The 21,430-nt window shown below is 33.2% G+C and overlaps 1 protein-coding gene across 5 annotated transcripts in view; it reads right to left on the reverse strand.

The window, feature by feature from the left end:
- The window catches only part of LOC111050196 (organic cation transporter protein), a 293,656-nt gene that overhangs the window by 12,214 nt on the left and 260,012 nt on the right, over positions 1 to 21,430 (reverse strand). For 4 of the 5 annotated variants that reach the window (XM_039432639.1, XM_022336473.2, XM_022336472.2 and 1 more), the window contains exon 12: positions 9,693 to 9,763. The exons of the other annotated variant lie outside the window; for it this stretch is intronic. The gene's annotated coding sequence lies outside the window, so the exon portion shown is untranslated. Of the gene's footprint in view, positions 1 to 9,692; positions 9,764 to 21,430 lie in introns of those variants that run through there. 5 annotated transcript variants of the gene reach the window in all.

Here is a 21,430-nt window from a genome sequence, read left to right on the forward strand (position 1 = left end):
ATAAAAATTTAAAATAACAGTTTCAAAATAAAGTTTTATTGAGAACAAATATAAAATGTGAATTCTAAACTTGTAATTTATAATTTTTTTTGGTGACGTGTCTGTAACATCAACACTAAAGAAGCTTTGCTCTGTTCCTGGTAGCTAGGCTTTTCCTGTGCCCTCTCTCTGAAACTTATGGCTGGCTATGTGTGTTGTAATTTGTGCTCTCTGAATATTTTTCTGTTTAAGTGAATTTATTAATGTTTTAAATTGAGTTTTAAACAGTTTATAGTGTTCTATTTTGTCTGTATATTGTTTTTTGTGTATACAAGCCTATAGCCACTGTTTTTCAACTATATAAACTGGATAAGTACTTAGCTCGTAGTGACTTTAGATGCTTAGGCTTGTAAGATATTGTTCTTTGTGTATTTGTGTAGTATATTGCCAAAATTCTTCTGAAGATTATAAGTTCATTTGCTCTGAAAACTGGATTTCTCATTCATAGGCGATAGATCCATTCATAGTTTATCAAGAATCTATTACATTGGAGCCGACAACTATCCTTAGGTTAATAGGTGTGAAATGCTATCCAACCGGTTTAGGAAGAATTGGTAGCACGGCAAATGGTACCCCTGGTGGGACCGAATTACAAAATAAATATGTCCCAAATGGTACACTATGAAATCCCTGGTTATAAAAAATTATTGGTAGGATAGATGTCTTGATGGGTTATGAATGGTATACTGCTGAATGGGAAATCGGTTCAAGAGAGATCAAGTCCTAATGAATATATTATCTGTGCAGACTAGCAAAATGGCAAACATTAAAAATGATCTGAATCTTATAGCATTCTTAACACAAAAGTTTGATGAGCAAAATGCTAGGTTTGATGAGCTAAATGCTAGATTTGATGAGCAAAATGCTAAGTTTGATAAGCAAAATGCTAAGATTGATAATTTGAAACAAGATCAAAATGCTAGGTTTGATGATATGAAGCAAGAATTTGCTAGCATTAGACTAGAGCAGGTTAGTATAAACTTTCTATTGAAAGATGCACATGAAACATTGAAAGATAATCATGAAGATGAAAGCAAATTAAAGCAGGATAATAGTAGTATTAAGATACAAGATCAATTAGTTCAAGTTTCAGATAATGTAGGCCTAGCTACTGCTATTGAAAAAAAAAATTCTAATGAGATAGTAGAATTGAGTAATGTAGTAGGTAGGGAGTTGTCATTATTGAAAGTCAACAGTAAAGAAAGTAGTATTGCCAAATTGATAGTTAGGAAAACAGTAAGTAAAGTGAATGTTTACATGAGACAGGTTTCTGTAGAGGTTAGGAACAATGTAAACAAATTGCTTTGAATCAAGTTGATGAATTCAACTTTCAATTGAAAATTGAAAAGGTGTATGCAAAGCATTATCTAGTGAACATGACTGACTTTTGTGAGCAAAATGGCTTTGTTGAAACAAATGAACCCATGAATAAAATCATGTTCTTGAAGAAAACAAAACACAAAGTCACCATTGATGTGTTAGTATTCAAAGGTTGTTTCAAGTTGCTTATTTACAAGATGATGACTGTGAATCACATGATGAAAGGGTATTCCCCAGCACACAATGATTAGGAATCCTGTGTCATGCCGGGATTCAGAATAGCAATGACCGTAAATACTACGTATGGTAAGAGTCCATAATTGTATCTTTTTTCTTTCCTGTAGCATATTTTTCTTGGCCCTTAATCTTTTCAAATTTCGATTCTTTCCTGTCCTTGTGTAAGGTTCAGTAAAATTCTTCTATGATGCATATCTTAACCAATCTTGTCCATAGTCATTTAAATTTGTATTCTTCTGAAATAATTTTGGAAGTTAAAATAGTAGCTTATTTTCCTAATCTTTAAATTGTTGATAAAACTTAACTTTTCTAAAATCTATCTATTGTAGTGTAAATAATTGTTTGCTTGCGGTATATTTTTTCATCATGTATTACATATTTTAATTATGTCTATTTTTTTCAGGTATCATATCAGGTAATTAGGTTTTTCAGAGCAAATTATGTCCCATTTTCTCATTTTCAGTATATTTTTATTAAATATACTTCCTTATGAAAGTTCAGTACTGACATGTAGGATAGGCTCTAATTAATCTTTCTCTTCTTTGTATTATTTAGGAAATTTATTTACCCAATTTCCTTTTTCTCTTGTTTGTATTTTTTTAGAGAACTTATTTACCCATTATCCATCTTGATCATCTTTGTATTGTAATCTTGAAATGTTTGTATTTATTATACAGTCTTCAAATTATAAAATTATTTAAAAAAATAAATGGTTCAATTTAGAACATGCCGAAATCTATTCTTATGTATAAATTCTCTTGTTATAATAAATAGACTTTAAAATTTGAAAGTATTAATGAATTGTGTAGCCATATATATGAGATGTATTAATGAAAGTTAACTTGAATAATAATGTTTTCTTTAAATAAAAATGTCTTGTTATATTATTAATTGAAATGAGTTAAAGGTTAAAATTTCTCTAAAGTTTTTGTAATTTATGTCTTTTTCAAAATTTTAAAACTGTTTGTTCTATAAATTTTGATAGGATTGATTATCGTTTGAAATGGATGCTGGAGTGTATGTAGAATTTTAATGGGGTTTGCTGATTGGAATTTTGCTGGTATGTGATTGTTTTTTTTGAGATGGAAAACCATTATTGCCTAAAGAAGAAATGACCAGAAGGTTATGACTTAGAGAGGCAGTAATGAGATAATATTTTTTGTGTTGATTAATAATGTTGATTGCCATAGATGCTGTTTACTTATGAATATTGATTGCCTTTGAAGCAAAATATTATTGATGTTTTGAATGATTTCTTGTTTAATGATTGATAGTAAAGTTTTGTCATGAAATGTAGTTTGTGTTTAGAACATTGAAAAATCGAAATAAACTGTAGTATCCAACAAACGATGATTAATAATATTGAATAATTTGCTCTTTATAAAATATTTGAACAATGAATAGATGGAAATGAAATTATTTTTTTCTATTGAAATTTTATAATTGATATCTCCATTTTTCACAATTTATGTATTGCTGACTGTATAATAAGATGTTAACAAATTTTAATTTTATATTGATTATATACTTAAAAATAATTTTCATGTGTATTAGATTGTATTGATAGCCTAATCAAAATTTTCTTCTTAGTTTATAAGCATTTTAAGATAACAGGTACAGCACAGACATTAACATTGAAATAATTATCATGTGAATCTCGAAATCGGCAACAAGTGAACGCCATGAAGAGTGTTAAGAACATTTGGGTGATTTTCGAACTAGTGTGACTCATCTACGCCAATATCTACACCAATAACTACGCCAAAATCTACGCTGATGCCTACACTAATAACTACGCCAATATCTACACCAATATCTACGCTGATGCCTACTCCAATACCAATGCCAATAACTACGCCAATATCTACACTAATATCTACACCAATAACTACGCCAATATCTGCTCTGATGTCAATATCTACGCCAATAACTATGCCGATGCCTGTGCTGATGCCAACACCAATATCTACGCCGATGCCTGCGCCGATGCCAATGCCTGCGCCAATGCCAAAATCTACGCCGATGCCTGCGCCGATGCCAATGCCTGCGCCAATGCTGATGCCAATGCCAATATCAACGCCGATGCCAATGCCGACAGCAAAGCATACGCCAATGACAATGCCAATGCTTATTGCTGACCTTGTATCTCAAACTTCAACACTACCACATTACCTGGAGGTAATTGCCATCCATGTTCACGTTCGCAACTTTGAATTCAGAATAACAGTCACAGTATCATGAAAGAATTGATTCAAAAATCCTCTCCTAAATTATTCCTGTATGCAGAACTCTAAACCTTGAAAGCTGAAAATATCAAAAAACCAAACCTTACCTAAATTAATCCTCACCTAAATTAATCCTGTATGCAGCATCTATCTCTTTTCCAAAAAACAAATTACATTGTCATTTCAAGCCTGAAATGTACATTGTATAATTACAAATATGATACAAAATTTACGTGACTCTGTATCAAGTTTGGTATGCAGCCATCTACTACAAGCATGAGGCAATGCTAACTGAGATGTCACCTGTATCGAGTTTGGTATGCAGCCATCTACTACAAGCATGAGGCAATGCTAACTGAGATGTCACCTGTATCGAGTTTGGTATGCAGCCGTCTACTACAAGCATGAGGCAATGCTAACTGAGATGTCACCTGTATGGAGTTTGATATGCATCAGTCGACTACAAGTATCAGCCCAACACTACAAGTATTCGGATCAGCCCAACACTACAAGTATTCGGATCAGCCCAACACTACAAGTATTCGGATCAGCCCAACACTACAAGTATTCGGATCAGCCCAACACTACAAGTATTCGGATCAGCCCAACACTACAAGTATTCGGATCAGCCCAACACTAACGTCATCACACTGGAGTCACACTTGACTGAAAATCATACTGAGTGCCTTAACGGACTGTTTTCCAAAATTTGCATTGATAAAATCAATAGTGAAAGAAATTAACATTTTTTGATTTATTGAAATTTTATGTGAAAATTAAACGTAACAATTCATCAATTCATAAAAAAAATAAATAATAATAATAATTTTTTTATTCAACATACTAATTTTTTTATGCAATAAAAAATTAAATTTTCTATCTATTAAATTTATGTGCATTTTCAAAAAAACTATTCTTTACATATTAAACTTTCTGTTGAGATATTTTCCTTTAAATTATAAAGCTAAATCAAAAGTAATTTTGATACTTTGAAATATTGTTTGGAAACATATAACAAATGCTATTGATGAATTTTTATAATAATTTTCAATTATAGTTGACATGTAATGTTTTTATAGAAAAAATTGTTACTATTCTCAAATTTAATTTCAACAATTTTCAAACAGTAAATTTTTTTTATGTCAAGAGGGGGGTATTTGTAATATTACATTTTTTCTCGATTGGAATCGAATCTTCAATTCGAGATCTATAAAACTTTATAGTAAATATCAGAGTAATCGATTACGGACAACTTTTTGACTGAGAATTTATCGTAAATGATTGTGATGCATATTCCATTGTGTCACCGAGGCTGGGTTGACAGAATTAAAAAGATAAATGGTTTATTTAAATAGAGATGATATATAAAAATTTAAAATAACAGTTTCAAAATAAAGTTTTATTGAGAACAAATATAAAATGTGAATTCTAAACTTGTAATTTATAATTTTTTTGGTGACGTGTCCGTAACATCGACACTGAAGAAGCTTTGCTCTGTTCCTGGTAGCTAGGCTTTTCCTGTGCCCTCTCTCTGAAACTTATGGCTGGCTATGTGTGTTGTAATTTGTGCTCTCTGAATATTTTTCTGTTTAAGTGAATTTATTAATGTTTTAAATTGAGTTTTAAACAGTTTATAGTGTTCTATTTTGTCTGTATATTGTTTTTTGTGTATACAAGCCAATAGCCACTGTTTTTCAACTATATAAACTGGATAAGTACTTAGCTCGTAGTGACTTTAGATGCTTAGGCTTGTAAGATATTGTTCTTTGTGTATTTGTGTAGTATATTGCCAAAATTCTTCTGAAGATTATAAGTTCATTTGCTCTGAAAACTGGATTTCTCATTCATAGGCGAGAGATCCATTCATAGTTTATCAAGAATCTATTACATTGGAGCCGACAACTATCCTTGGGTTAATAGGTGTGAAATGCTATCCAACCGATTTAGGAAAAATTGGTAGCACGGCAAAGGTTAGTGCAAATAAATAGACTTACTTTTGGGGCTGTCAACGTTTTCGTGAATTAAATCTTAACTGTACCCCAATCCATAGGTTTGGGGACAGGATGGGATTACCAGATAGCTCTTACTTGAAATTGAAGGCCGCCATTGGGATATCTTAGCATGAGATACTATATCTATATGTTTGTAATATTATAGATTTTAAAGGCATTGGTATGTAATAATTTTTACAGATGGAATTAAATAGAGAATGCATTTTTTCAAATGCTAATTAATATATAATTAACAAACTTATAGGTTGCCCCCTCAATGGGCGATTTCAATTCCAAGTACGACACTAGCGCTGCATGTGAGTCTATGCATCTTTAAGGTCTTCGGGAAGAAGGGCCCATAATACCTATAGGCCATTCCTTATTCCAGCTGCAGCTTCAATTAATAATCCACTCCACAGCTGATTTATGATGAATAATTCAATAGTCTGATTTTTATAGTAATATTGGCGTTCGAAGGAGACTCCTCCTCTGTAAAATGCAAAATTAAAAAAAATCTTATATATAGGTCGACGCAAAATTTAAAAAGGAACATACCTGGCAAATTTCAGAAAAATCTATTGCTGTGTTTCGCCGTAAATGCGGAACATAAATATAAACATAAAGAGAAATGCAAAACCGACGACTTGAGTTTTAGACCTCACTTCGCTCCCTCAATTATGGTATTTATTTTCTCTTTTATAAACGTGAATTACACTTTATTATGATTGACATGTGTAATATTCACCAGGTAGACTTATAAAATTCATTAGTAGAATAATGTCATTGAAATAATGATCTATTTCGTTTTTTTCCAAGTCAACTCCAGAAGTTTTTTTCTGGTGTTCTGAAAAAGAGAAGACTCTCTTCCTTGAATAAACTCTTGTGAATGTAATTGACAAACCAGAATTTTCACATTCAGAACCTCTTGAATAAATTTAATGAAGCCTATTTTGTAATTTTAACTCTTTCCCACTCACTTGACTCAATATAGTCGAATAATTTGTTGTTGTCTTGATTTTGATAGTTATTAGAACGATGTTCAAGTAATTTGTTGATTTGATTTTGATAATTAATCAGGTCATCAATATTGTAAATTTATGTTTGACAATTATTTTAAACGATAATCAAATAAGTTGTTGGTGTCTTGATTTTGATAACTATTGGAACAATGTTTGAATAATTTGTTGATTTGATTCTGATAATCAGGACAATATTGTATAGGTATGTCAATGATACAATTTTGATGATAATAATAACAATGATTATAATATAAACAATGTGTTTATACTTTTTATTTTGGTAATCACTTGAGACAATACTTGAACAAATTTTTTTAATAATGTTTGACATCTGTTAATTTGATTTTACTTTTGAAAGTTGTTATGAAAGTGGACGTTCGTTGGCATTGAAAAGTTGAGAGGAGAGTTGATACATTATTCTAGTATGTGAAGGAATAAGTTAAGGGCTCTTTGATGATTTTTAATAATTTTTGCTATTGTAATAATAATATGGACATACAATATTGTGTATTATCTGAAAGATGAAGATTTCAGCTTTCCAATGATATAAAAATGTCAAAAGTGGCAGAAAGTGTACAGTGTTTGTGCTTTTAACCATCGATATAATATATTCATGTAAAGTTTCTCTAGTGTAGCATAACTAATATGCCCTCATTGTAATATAATATTGTGTTCCCTTTATTGTAAAAGTATCATTCACCACATATGTATGTTGTGTATTTTTATAATATGTTATCAAACTTTTTTTTTAAGATAATTGGGTGATTGAGACTTCTTTTTATATCCTATACAGTAATCCTATTATACAGAGTTATCAAAAAAGAATGGTGCGGTTTTGAACATGGTTTAAAGAAAAACCAAATCACTTACAGTTAATATTGTTTATTCATCTAATTTGTCGTCTTAAACAGTTTTTTCACGTAATTAATAAATTCATAATTAATAAATAAGTGCGCCCTTAGTCGCTCAACAAATGTCCAAAGAATAATCAATTTCTATCCAAACATCCGCTAAAATTTATTTTTTTATGGTTGTCATTGCTCCATTAATCCTGTTTTTCAAGTGGTTCAGGTCGATTTTTTCTTGGGGGTTTACATTCAAAACATTGTTTATTCACAAAAAATTCGCGAACTGAACCACTCTAAAAACAGGAAGCAATGACAACCATAATCGAAGAAATGTTAGTGAATGTTTGGAGATGAATTGATTACCATTTGGACATTATTTATCGAGCAACTAAGGGCCACTTATTGAAATTCTATAATCATGTAAAAAAACCGTTAGAGACGAAAAATTAGACAAATAAACAACATTAACTGTAAGTAATTTGTTTGTTCTCTAAACCATGATCGAAACCGCACCATACTTTTATGATAGCCCGTTATTAAGCGAGCAATTTCTGTATATCTGTTTATATTTTTATATATGGTTATATGACTATCTGGTTGTAAGGTTATTTATGTTCAACTGATCTCGAAAACGGCTCTATCGATTTTTACAAAATTGGGAATATAGTAGGTTTATGATATCAAAATTTGATTGCACTAGGTCTCATCCCTAGGAAAACTCACTGAAGGACATGGAAAGGATAATTCATCCTTGGAAAAACAGATGATGATTTCGTTGTCTGTCGATAACAGAAGATGCGTGTGCCTGTGTGGGAGATCAGCTGTGTAATCAATTAGCTTACCGTATCTCGCGAGAAATCTATAAATTTTAATTAACTCAATTAAAATACAGTAATCTGATTTGTTGACATGAAATTGTATATATCATAATATTGAAAGTTATTCATTATTTCAGGCTACAGCTCTAAGTGATTAGTGAGTGTTATTTTGTTATGTAATTTGGTATGTAAACAATCTAAATTAGAACTTTTATGTATTCAAATATTTGGACTGAAAATTTCACCTGAATTCAAGTGTAGATGGAACATAACCTACTTTTTGGAATATTTATAGTGTATAAATCAAAATTCGGGGAAGAAACAGTTTTGGGCTGTGCCTGTTAGTCCTTCCCCAATCATTTTAAAGAATTGAGTTCTGTTTATCAATAGATAAATAACGAGCAAAGCTCGGCGCCCCAATATTGATTCATGAATCAGGTAATGTCTTGATATTTTTCGGATTGAATAACATCTGTATGAATATATTTTCCAATAAATGACAAGCTCTTCCAATATATACAAACTCTTCAACAACATAAGAACATTTCATACAAACTCATTTCTTTTACTTCCAAATAATTCATTTTAGAAATTTTTATAATAATAGGAAAGCGATTGTTAAAAAAATACATTTATTACAAAAGTTGAAACTACATAAAATTTAGATGAATAATTTGTAAATTTTCTATTTTTTATAAATTAATATAATTTATAAAACTTAAATTCTTAAACTTCTGTAATGTCCTTTATATACAAGTTATAAGCCTACTGCATTTAATTACTATTATAGTACAGAATATTGGTATTATATTCATTTTTTAGACAAGAACTACCTTAATAAATATATACAGATCTTATCAGCTTCTACAATATATATATCTTATTTATAACAAAAATATGCTTAAGTTACTTCATCTTCATTGTAAGTTCACAGAACAGATACTACTATGAAAATTATGGCATAAGCAGCATAATATTATCTGTTACATTAAGTTCACGTTTCATCAATGTTATTCACAAAATTAAATAACCTTTTAAAAAACCATTTTCAAAGTTTCCATGATTTATTTCGTGAATTGCAGGCCACGCACAAAAATATTCAGTGATGAATATTATTTTCAGCATAGTCAACATAACCATAGAAAATTGGTTAATTATACAGTGTTTAAATTATAAGAATGTTTGTTGCATTTTCTTTTTTCTGCTTCGTCACTCAAGAGATTGCTCTTCAACTGGTTGTTCTGCTTGCTTGTGGTTGATGGGTATCTGAAATCAAACAGAATTTGAGACTAAACTAATCAATAAGTTCAAGCACATTATCGCACTAAATAAATTCATCATATTCCAGTCACTAGGTCCTTTTTGCTGGGAAAAACTCCGAACTTGCTAATTATTGTGTGCAATAATATTATTCTGGAGTATTGGACACCTCAAATATGAGAAAATTAACCTTCTAGCCCTGGAGCTTTTTACAGGATATCGAAAAAACACTGATTTATGGTTCCTTCTCCAATTCATTTAGATTTTTGCCATATCCAGCCATCGGACAGAAAAAATCACTCTCGCCTTTTTTTATAAAATAAAATTTGGAATAAAATGAAATAACTCTGAGCTCTCTATCCTACTTAAATAATAAATGAATTTCATTTCCATTAAATACGAACAAAACAATCTTTTATTAATCAAAAATATAAAGAAAATCTGGTGTGGCGCACTCACACAACTTTCCTTACCGTTATGGAAATTGATCACGTGACGCTAGTGTTCCCGCGCATCTCAAGTCTACTATTCAAAGATTTGAGCCAGCTGGTGACAGGGCAATAACGCTGGAGACACACGAGGTCTGCTATCTCTTCATAGTGACTCATTTAATAGAATCAACAGTTTGCAATTATTGGATAATTACATTTTCTCGAATTTCGAGCTTATTTTTAATCCTAGGTGAAAATGTTACTATATAGACATTAATTGTAGAGATTCTCATGCTCAATCTTTTCCACTCAGAATTTTTTGTTTAAATTGTATCTAAAGCCTGAAAATTGAGAATCTAAAATCAAACTTTGCATAGATGGGGCGGAGCTCCTGAAATTTTTACAGATATGGGACTTGTGGCAGTTGATAGAGCTTATCGATGACTATTTTAGGTATAACTTTAATCAAAATCGTTGGAGCCGTTTTCGAGAAAATCGCGAAAAACCCTGTTTTTGACAACATTTTCGCCATTTTAGCCGCCATCTTGAATCGCATTTGTTCGTGTTGGATCCTTATATTGTAAGGACCTTATGTTCCAAATTCCAAGTCATTCCGTTAATTGGGAGATGCGATATCGTGTACACAGACGCACATACACTCATACAAACACACACACACACACACACACACCCACACACACACACACACACATACTGGAACAAGGTAACAAACGGGGAGGTGAGAAATGAACATACATTGCGGGGAGGCTGATTTACACACATTTACACACATGTTGGAGACTTAATTTTTGTCTTAGAAAGTATATTAATATGTGTTCAATACAGTTGTAACTTTTTTTTTCTGTTAACTTGAAAAAAAAATTACGCATTAAACCTACAAAAAGGGGAGAAATGTGTGTACACTTTCACTGAACAAACCGAGGAGAAATGTGTGTACACTTTCACTGCACAAAGCGAGGAGAAATGGTGTGTACACTTCAAACCCACAGTCCGGGGAGGAATTGTGTGTTTAGTTTAACTTACAAAGCGGGGACAAAACCGGTTCTTAACACAAGTTCTGGCTGCAACACTTATTTCGATATTTACTATTCTATTTGATCATAGAATACAATATCGTATGGGTCTTTGAAAGCCAGTTACATGCACGTTGATTTTTGTACAATTGTTTTTTGCCATCCTTATGAATTCGAATAAGTGCAACTTGTCAAACATCATCTGTTTGATCTAATAGAATTTTATAAGGACGGTAAAAAATCGATGTGTATGTAACTGGCTTTTACCTAACAGGCTTCACGAATTACAATACGATAATAGGATAGTTGATACAATACATGGTTTTAATTCAGATTCATTCATTGATAGAAATAAAAGGAGATTCCGGTGTCGATAGCATCGAAGTCGCCAGGCTGGTCTGGATCATTTATGAATTTCTCAGTATGCAGTATCCACTCAGCAGCTCTATACAAACACAAACATTAGTTTCGTTTTACTTGGAATAGTAAGACATTATTTCATTATGTCCATTATTACAATAGATCAATTCAGATCCAGTTAGCTGTTAGAGTAATATAATGTAATTACATTCTATACTCACTGTTCAGATCAGCACAATGTTTATAGCCTACTGTATGCAGTGAGTATAGAATGTTACATTCTATACTCACTGACTGCATATTTATACTGTGTAATAGATTTTATTGATTGTTGCAAAGATTTTAAGTCAATGATTCAACAGGAAATCCATGGTAATATTCAACGATTTCAACCTAATGAATTAGATTGTTGTACATGACAAAATTGAAATCCCGACAACGTAAATAATTCAGTGAAGTTAACTGTACAAGGTTACTTTTCTCGTATTTTATTGAGTGATAATGGGAGATGATTTCTGATTCCATATTTGGATTCAACCTTTTGAAGTTTGAAACTTTCAAAGCTGGAATTTTTTTTTTAAACTAGAACTTTTAGGGCCGGTTTCCGAGCTCTGGATTTAGCTAAGTCCCAGACTCTAAACAGCAATAGTCAGAAAATTGGCTTTCCAAAAGGTCAGCTTTTATAATAGAAGTCTTAGTTTTTATTTTCTCATTTCTATAATTGGAAACGTTTTTCCTTGACGGAATTAGACATTCCTGAATAATTCAAAATAGCTGAAACTTTACACTATTTCCTCTTTATTTTATTTTGTGTTCAATTTTCTAGTTTTTCGAGATTTAATTCAAACGTGACTATGACAATGACTGCGACTACGCCCGTCTTGGAAAACCAATTTCTGACTCCAGCTGTTTGAAGTCTTGGACTCAGCTAAATCCCGAGCTCGGAAACCGGCCCCTAATGTTTTAAAATTTTCATGTTTGAACTTTTCAAGAGTGTTTAAAAGCTTCTAAAAACCTTTACCTGTGAGGCAGAAGTATTATATCTTAGTAGGTACATTTTTACTAAACATAACTTTATGATAATGTAAAAGCTATATTAAAAACTGCTGTTACTCCCTTGTTTTTGGGTATTTTCGAAAATGGGACTTACGCTTTAAAAAATTTGGGGTCGCTGAATCCAATCCGAATACTTTGAGAAAAGTAATGAGTCATACTCTGAGCAAACGCGTCTGAAATTTGAGATCCCCTTGTGAAAGCCTTCGAGCTGCGACATATGAAATGATCTGAAATATGATCTTCAGGAGACGGGATTCTGCCGTGTGAAACTAGCCTAAGAAAAACACGACGGCCTTGTTCAATCCCCCACCATGACTTCTCAGTAGCTTGACCCTAACATTTACATGATACTAGAAAGTAGTCTACACCTATGTTCACAGAATAATTCAGAATAATGTATCCTATTTGAAAGAGTGGATGCATGCAAAAAAAAACAACTTTCAAAGATCCATGTTCATCAAGCCTTTTGTTAACTGCAAGAGATATTCTGTATCTTTGTGAGTATCTTTGGGAGGCTCTTTTCCTTTTATATTATCTTTGAAATGCAACATTTTGAAAAACTTCGTATATATGTCGACGCGCAATTTAAAAAGGAACATACCTGTTAAATTTCATGGAAATATATTGCCGTATATCGCTGTGAATGCGCAACATATAAACATAAAGAGAAATGCACAGCCGTCGACATGAATCTTAGACCTCACTTCGCTCGGTCAATTATATACAGTGATGTCGGAGTAATGAGGGATTCCTTCTCTTTTCATATTATCCTTAAAATGCAAAATTTGAAAAAAACCTTGTGTATTAATACATCGACGCGCAGTTGAAAAAGGAATATTTCTGCCAAATCTCATAGAATTCTATCAACTTATCTAATATCATAGAATTCTATATGATAGTCTATCATATCCAATCTCTCCTTGGAACCAATCCTTTAATTGAGAAACAGACTCTATTCTGGCCTGGATTGAATCAAGGTTTTGAAATGCCAAGTAATAAACCTAAACTGCCTGACAGGTATTTAATATATAATACAATATTCCACTTACAGTTTTCCTACCAATTCTACTACTGATCATTTAACATTCAAATGAACATTACAAGTATGGATATAGGCTAATTAGTACTGGGATTCGAGAAAGTACACGTTTCACAGTGCCTCCCAACTGTAAATTCCGATGTGGTCCTCGACATTATTGCTTGTAGGTGAGGGAGTACATAGAAACATTTTTTTGGGAACCCCTTGTCTACATTGCGTTTTCGCTATTTGTGCTTATTTTAAAAAATAGAGATTCCGGAACTGCTATACCATGAGCTTCCTGATAGTGATAGAGTACCGTACTCCATTTTATGTTGCATTGTTGAGAACTTTCAGCTACCCAAATTAGATTATTTAATAATATGAACTGGAAGGACTCACTACTCACACAACTCTGATTCCTCATTCTTTATCTTATCCAAGATACCCTATCCTATCAACCCACCCTATCTGAGAAGTACACCTTTTCCAACTGTATTTGAGAAAGTATTAATTGAGAATAGTCATTAGTATTTGAGAAAACGTCAGATGTAAATGAGAATAGTCAATTGCATTTGAGAAGTCATCACTTGTAGTGAGAATAGTGAATTTTATCTGAGAAAGTATCATTTTAACTTGAGAACAATAATTGAATAGAATAGAACAGAACTTCATTTGCACTTCTTTCAACATTACAGAAAATGAAAATAATACCTCCAATTCAATTCAAACTCAACTAAATTTTACAAATAAATTGAACAAGCATTCTTTTCATCATAAATAAAAGTTCTTTAGGCTTAGCCGAGGCCGTCAGCCGAGTAGATTGATTTCTTTATTATACATTATACCAATATTGAATAATTATTATTGTTCTTGTGATTACATAATTCACTCAATAATTATTTCTCCCTATCATTCCTATCCAATTCCTCCTTCTTCTCATACCTAACTAATTTCTCGTAATTATCATAACTGAACATTGTAACTCAACTTTTAAAAAGCAATTCACACTCTTAAATTCACCCTCTTAAGGGACCTTGTATGCGTCAATGTGGCTGGACTTATAAAATATACAAACACCATAATTATTAACTTCACGAACAAAAAACCAAAACTTTGAAATTTAAATAGAGTCACCTCTTACTTTGTACTCTACAAAAATAAAATTGAATTAAAATACAGTCAACTTTCAATTAATTCATCAGTAATCTAAAAAAGAGAAATAATATACAGAAACAAAAGAGAGAAAGAATAAATAAGTAAAACAAAACCTCTTAAAAATCTTAGAATAATCAATCAATTAAGTCATCTGCATAGATCAAAGCACTACTTAATAATACATAAAGTCTTGCGGCTTCTCATGTTTATGATAAAATACTACTTTTATAGCTAATAACTCTAATAATAATCCTAAAAAGACTTTTCCACTTCAACATTAAAATGTACATTTCACAATATGCATAACAAGATATCAATAACAATAAAGAGGAAATGACTCTTATCGATTATAAACTCCTAAAAATTGAATTCCTTTATCAATTCTCGCCTGTATTCCACTGCCTCCCTCAATATCCTACTAGACTCGTCCAAAATTTTCCATTCAAATACTCAATTACTGTCTCTCTCTCTAGCATCGCCCCTCTCAGATATTTCTTTCTTATTTCACCCAAAATTGAACATTTACCGATGAAATGATAAGCATCTTCCGTTTCTCGGCTATTGCACATAGAACAGATACCTATCCCCTCATCTCTTTGCGGTGCGTGATTGAGCGATAATAGCCCAGAGGAGGCCCTTGAAAATCATCGAGGTAACATTCCGTTTGGACTCATCATTCATGTAATTTCTCGTTCCATCGTCAATTTTTACATCTGCGTAGATTCTGTGAAACTGTGACCGCTCTCTTCTCTCTAGCCACTTACTTTTAACTTTAGCTTTTATCTTCTCCATTACCCTCTCCCACGTTGCTTCCCACCCCCTCCTGAAATTTGCTGCTTGCCAGTTGTCCGCTGTTATCGGCAATTCAATATCAAACTCACTTAATATCCGTCTCCATTCAGAATACCAACCACACTTTTATCTTAAACAATGCCTTGCGATCAATGTTCGATATCGGTCGCCAGGTATCTCAAAAGAATTCAATACATATTTTATATGAACGCTCAAAGTATACAACCACAAAATTTCCTTTCCTGTCACTAAGTATACTATATAATTTGGCGTATTACACGGTAGTCCAAATATTTTCTTGACAAACAACCTCAGAAATTTTTCTAGTTCTTCTCTCTCCGCATATCCCAATACCTGTGCTGCATATGTTACAACTGCTTTACTTATCGAATCAAAAATTCCTCATTTCATTGACAGAGGTGCTTCATCATTCAAAATGAGTCTTCGCCATACACTATTAATCCCAAATCTGGCAGCTGTTATCTTACATTTAAAATGTGCGGTTAGGGCAAGTCTTGATGAAAAAACAACTCGCAGGTATCTGTACTCATTCACTGTTTCAATAACTTCATTTCCATAGTACCACTTCTCTCTTTCTCCCAATCGTCCTCCTCTTCTGAAAACTACAATCTTGGATTTAGCCATGTTCACTGTGAGATTCCACCTTATGCAATATCCCTTTAACTTATTTATCATTGACTGCAGATGTCGAGGATTCTCAGACAACAATACCACGTCATCAGAATATAACAGCGAATTTATCAGCCTCTGCCCAACATAATATACCTCCACCAATAACATCACTCAAATCATTCAAAAATAGTGTGAATAGCAACGGGGAGAATACGCGTCCCTGTTTTAATCCATTTCTGGTTTCAAAGTATTCTGTTAAGTTACCCTCCACGCCATGCCATACAGGAGACTTCGTATTTCTATATAGACTCCTCAACATCGCAATAAATTTAGTCGACACTCCCAATTCACTCAGTTTAAAAAATAAAGCCTCTCTGTCCACACTATCGTAGCCCAAAAAGAAACAGTACAACTTCTTTGTAGGTCTATTCAACGTTTTCATTACTATATTGAATAGAACAAAAATATTATCAGTAGCCGAATAACCTCTCCGAAAGCCACACTGATTCTCTTTAATGATCTTTTCTCTTTCCTCCCACAACTGCAACCTTATCAGTAAAATAAATGAAAATACTTTAGCGACAGCATTTATAAAAGATATGGCTCTATAATTATTCACTTCATTAGTATCACCTTTTTTATGCAATGGAAATATAATTGAACGTGGAAACCCTGTTGGTATCTGTCCACCTCTGACGATGGCATTGGAAAAAGTCAAAATAATCTCTTTGTAATTTTTTGACGCATTCTTGTAAAACTCAGCAGGAACTCTGTTATCACCTGGAGCATTATTGTTGCGCATTGTCTTGAAGGCACTTTCCAATTCATTCATATCTATGTCTTTGTCAAGAGTTTGATCTTCAACATTCCTCGCCGCATAATATGTGACTACCCCGCAAACTGATCCAAACACTCGTCTGAAGTGTTCAAACCAATCCTCAGCACTCACAGTTCCCGAAATCTTGAACTCTCTACACTTGAATTTCTTTATCAGAGCCCACAAATCACTGGAATCCTTGACTCTTCTGAATTGTTCTTTTATATCGCTGTAATACGCTTGCCTTTTACTCTTACATAGCAGTTTGTATTCCTTTACTACCTTCATATAATTTTCTCTCACCTGCTCCGAATTTGATTTTCTAAACACATTCAATAGGCTGAACACTCGCTTTCTCATAACCGCACACTCTTTGTCGAACCACTTTTCTCTCCATCCTTCTCTCTTTCTATCAGGTTGGGGCACATAATTTACAGCTCTATATACAAGATTATTTAATACTTCATAAGTCTCCTCACTACTCTCGGGAAGACCATTTATTTCTCTACAAGCATTGGTGAGTTTAGATATATATTCATTCTTCCTCGCTTCCTTCCATTTCAACTTCGGTAAGAGTGGTAAAATTGTGCTCTCTCTTTCTAGAGTATCAACCGTGATTAGCGTAGCTTCAATTGGGAAATGATCAGATAAAAATTCTGGCACAATAGAAAATTTTCCAACTATTTGGGCTAATTCGACAGCCATGCAACATAGATCTATTACGGAAGCCCCTCTGCCTATAAAAGTAAAGTCTCCCCACCTATCACCACTTATCCTTCTATTCATAATGATGAAATTAAAAACCTCACAGAACTCCAATATTTTCTTACTTTTCATATTAATCACCTCATCCTTTGACTCTTGCTTATTACTCAGTGCATTTCCCAATTCTATTACATCTGTTAATTCCGACATGTCCTGTCCATTTCCTATTCTACCGTTAAAATCTCCAATTAAAATCATATTATTTCTATTATGCTCTTGCACTATCATGAACTCCCATAATGTATTGAATTCTCTCTCCCATTCCATGTCTCCTCCACCACTCAGGTGAATTGGAACTATATAATATTCATCCCGTTGTCCTGCATTCATGTGAATAACTTTCCTCTCAAGCGCATCGATTACCTTACAAAAAAACTCTTTATTCTTTTACTAATTTCTATTAACTTTCCTCCCTTTGCTCTACCTCAGTTTGATTCTCCAACTGCGAATTCCCAGTATAAATTGTAATCTGGAAAACAGTTTTCAAAATACAATTGCTTTCCTCTTTCAACAAACGTCTCCAATAGTACAAAAACATCATTATTACAAATAAAATTATATACTTGAACAATCTTACCACTTAATCCAGCCACATTGTACGCTACTATACTCAACTGTCCCTTCTCACACGGACTGACGGCGTTATCTAAGCGGTTGCGGTCTTCGTCCTCGCCGCCTCGCTCCTCCTCATCACACATGCTCCCGCTCACGGCCCGCATCACACTCTCATCGAACATGCTCCCGATCTTCTGCAGCCCATCCTCTCCCTCCTAGACCAGTCCATTCTCCTCATCCAGCGTGAAAACCCGACTATTCACGATTAAACGATCCACTTCAACCGATACTCTCCTCTCACTCCCGGAACTTGTTTCTTCAACTCGCCAAGCACCCGGAAAAGCTTTGATCGTCGTTTTCTTGTGTCGAAAGCAAAGTCTTTATGAATCACAAACTGTGTACCCTTCAGCTTCCTACTGTTTCTCGTGATGAAATGGATGTCCTGATCGTCCGGAAAATGCGCAATGATTGGCCCGTTATCTATTTTCTTGCCCAATGCATGTGCTCGATTAAACCAGGTACCTGCTCGTGCCCCCAAATGACTCACACAAAAGTCTTTGACAGTTCTCACGTAATCCACTGTTGCACATTCATATTTCAGCCCGCGAAAAATTATATTGTTCCTTCTCGATCTATTTTCAAAATTTTCCATCTTCCTGATTATGAGATTATTCTGAATTTTTGAGCAACAATTTGATTTCTTAACTGTTAATTCTCGACAGAGAGTTTATTCACTTTTTCAATTAGACCATTTAAATCCACCTTTGTAGCTAGCAGCGCGAGTTTTTCATCCATAGCCTTACTAAACCGCTTTTCAAAACGGTCAAATAGTGATTCAATAAGTCTGAGTTCACATTACCGGAAGCTTTAACACTTGGGTCTGGAGCACGCTTTTTCTGTTCCATCTCTTCGAGCTCAGGCGAACTTTTAGCACGAGGACTCTTCTTAGCACTATCGTCCGGTGAAAAGTATTGTTAGATACTGTTCTTATTCATTCAGCTTCGAATATTTCGATTCACTTGAGAACAATTTCACAAATAAAAAACAAATTGATAATTCAATTTATTACGAAAGAACTTTTAGCTCTAGGTCTCTTTTTAGCACTACCGTCTGGTGGATACTGTTTTTATTAATTTAAACTTTGAATATTTCGATTCACTTGAAAACAATTTCACAAATAAATAACAAATTGATAATTCAATTTATTACGAAAGAACGTTTCAGGTTAAACATGCACTAAATGAACCGATTAAGCACGACCCGTCCGGAAACTTGAGATAAGAGAGCAAAACAATTCTGCGACCGCTCCGTTCAACAGCTCACTATCAACTCCTAATTTGAGAACATACGATTTGAAATCGAAAAGTTGTCAGTTGTAATTGGGGAATGATTTTAAAAAACCAATACTTTTATTTTCCATAACTGTACTCATAAAAAATAATATGATAATATATTTTATATTCAAATGAAACGTTTAGTTTTTAAATAAAAAAATATTTTTGAGCCCCAAAATCCATTGGAGAGTTACCGAATTGCTTGATCAAGAGATTCAATTGATTGATGATAAAGTTCAATTGCGCCGTGAACATAGAGAATTTGATCTTCATCAAGTTCAAATGTTTGGAGACAAAAGTCGTGTTGCCAATACATACATAGAAATGATTCTCATTAATCATTCGTGAACAGTACAGGGGAAATAATTAATTTCACAATTGAAAATAATAATTTCACACATACAAAGCCTATGGAATACTGTGTACGTAGTACAGTATCCTTTCCTGCTCAAATCAAACCTGTACTGTAGGCTACAGAAGAGTCACGACATGTCAATTGGAAAATTTTCTCATTTTCAAATGTCTGCTCATGATATGATATCTTCTCATTTACATTTGACGATTTCCCAAATACAATTCACTACTCTCAATTACATGTGTGATGACTTCCTAAATACAATTGACTATTCTCATTTAGGCTACATCTGACATTCTCTCAATTACAAGTGACTATTCTCAAATACAATTGATACTTTCTCAAATTAACTTTTTACTTTCTCCAATAAAATTGGAAAAGGTGTTGTGACTACTATTTTTTTTTTTTGAGCAGGGTATGATTACTAAATCTTTTCTCCGGAACAACGTCTTTTCACAAAAAGTGAGCATGCCGTACACAAGTAAAATATTCAATCCAAGGTTTACAAGAGAGTTTTTGCAAGGATTGACAGACACAGAAGAAAATGTCAATATGGAGAGAAACTAAGAGACAAATTTCATTTTATCATAGGCTATCCTGATCTTGAGATACAATGTTAGGTTAGCAAAGTTTGAGGCATCCGCTTCTCTAAAACAGTAAGTGAATTCTCAGTGAAGCCTGTTCAAGAATATAAACTTACTGACGTGTTATTCTTGTATCTTAATAAGCCTCCCATTCGCATGATTCTAGCAATAACCCAAATTCAATGCGGAAAATTCTCGGGAAATTGTGTTACCAAGTCACCATTGATTGTGATGAACCTAATTTGGCGTTGAATTGTAGAGGATTTTATTCTCTTGGAAACAGTTCTGGATTTTTTCACTATGAAAGGTTTTTGAGTTATATGGAGAAAAAACAGGTATTTTTAACACTGTAAGGTTAGCAGAGGGTATTTTTTTGTGAAGAATCATTTTCAGACCATTTGTACCAAATAACTAAAAAATCAGTACCACAATACATTCTGGCAGCATGTTTCCTCGCTCCCTTCTCATGTCTCAAGTGAATGAACAGAAAAATAAACTATGAATTCGCTAAGCTGTGACTCAATGAGTCTGAACGAAAAAGGAGATAAGTTGCTGATTCATAAATTCACGGCAAGCCCCATAGCAAACCAGTTACTTCGAACAGTGAAGGAGACAATGGAGATATGCAGGGATATGCAAGTACCCCGCATTGTATGCTCAATCCGTAAATGAGTTTTGTGTAAGTGTGTATTAGCGATCGTAGCACAACGTGGTGGCATTTTTGGAAACTGGAGTGTATCCCAATTAGGTGGAGTACTAACAAAATGGGGAGATTTTTTTT

This window comes from Nilaparvata lugens, chromosome 7 (assembly GCF_014356525.2).
Source record: "Nilaparvata lugens isolate BPH chromosome 7, ASM1435652v1, whole genome shotgun sequence".
NCBI lineage: Eukaryota > Metazoa > Arthropoda > Insecta > Hemiptera > Delphacidae > Nilaparvata > Nilaparvata lugens.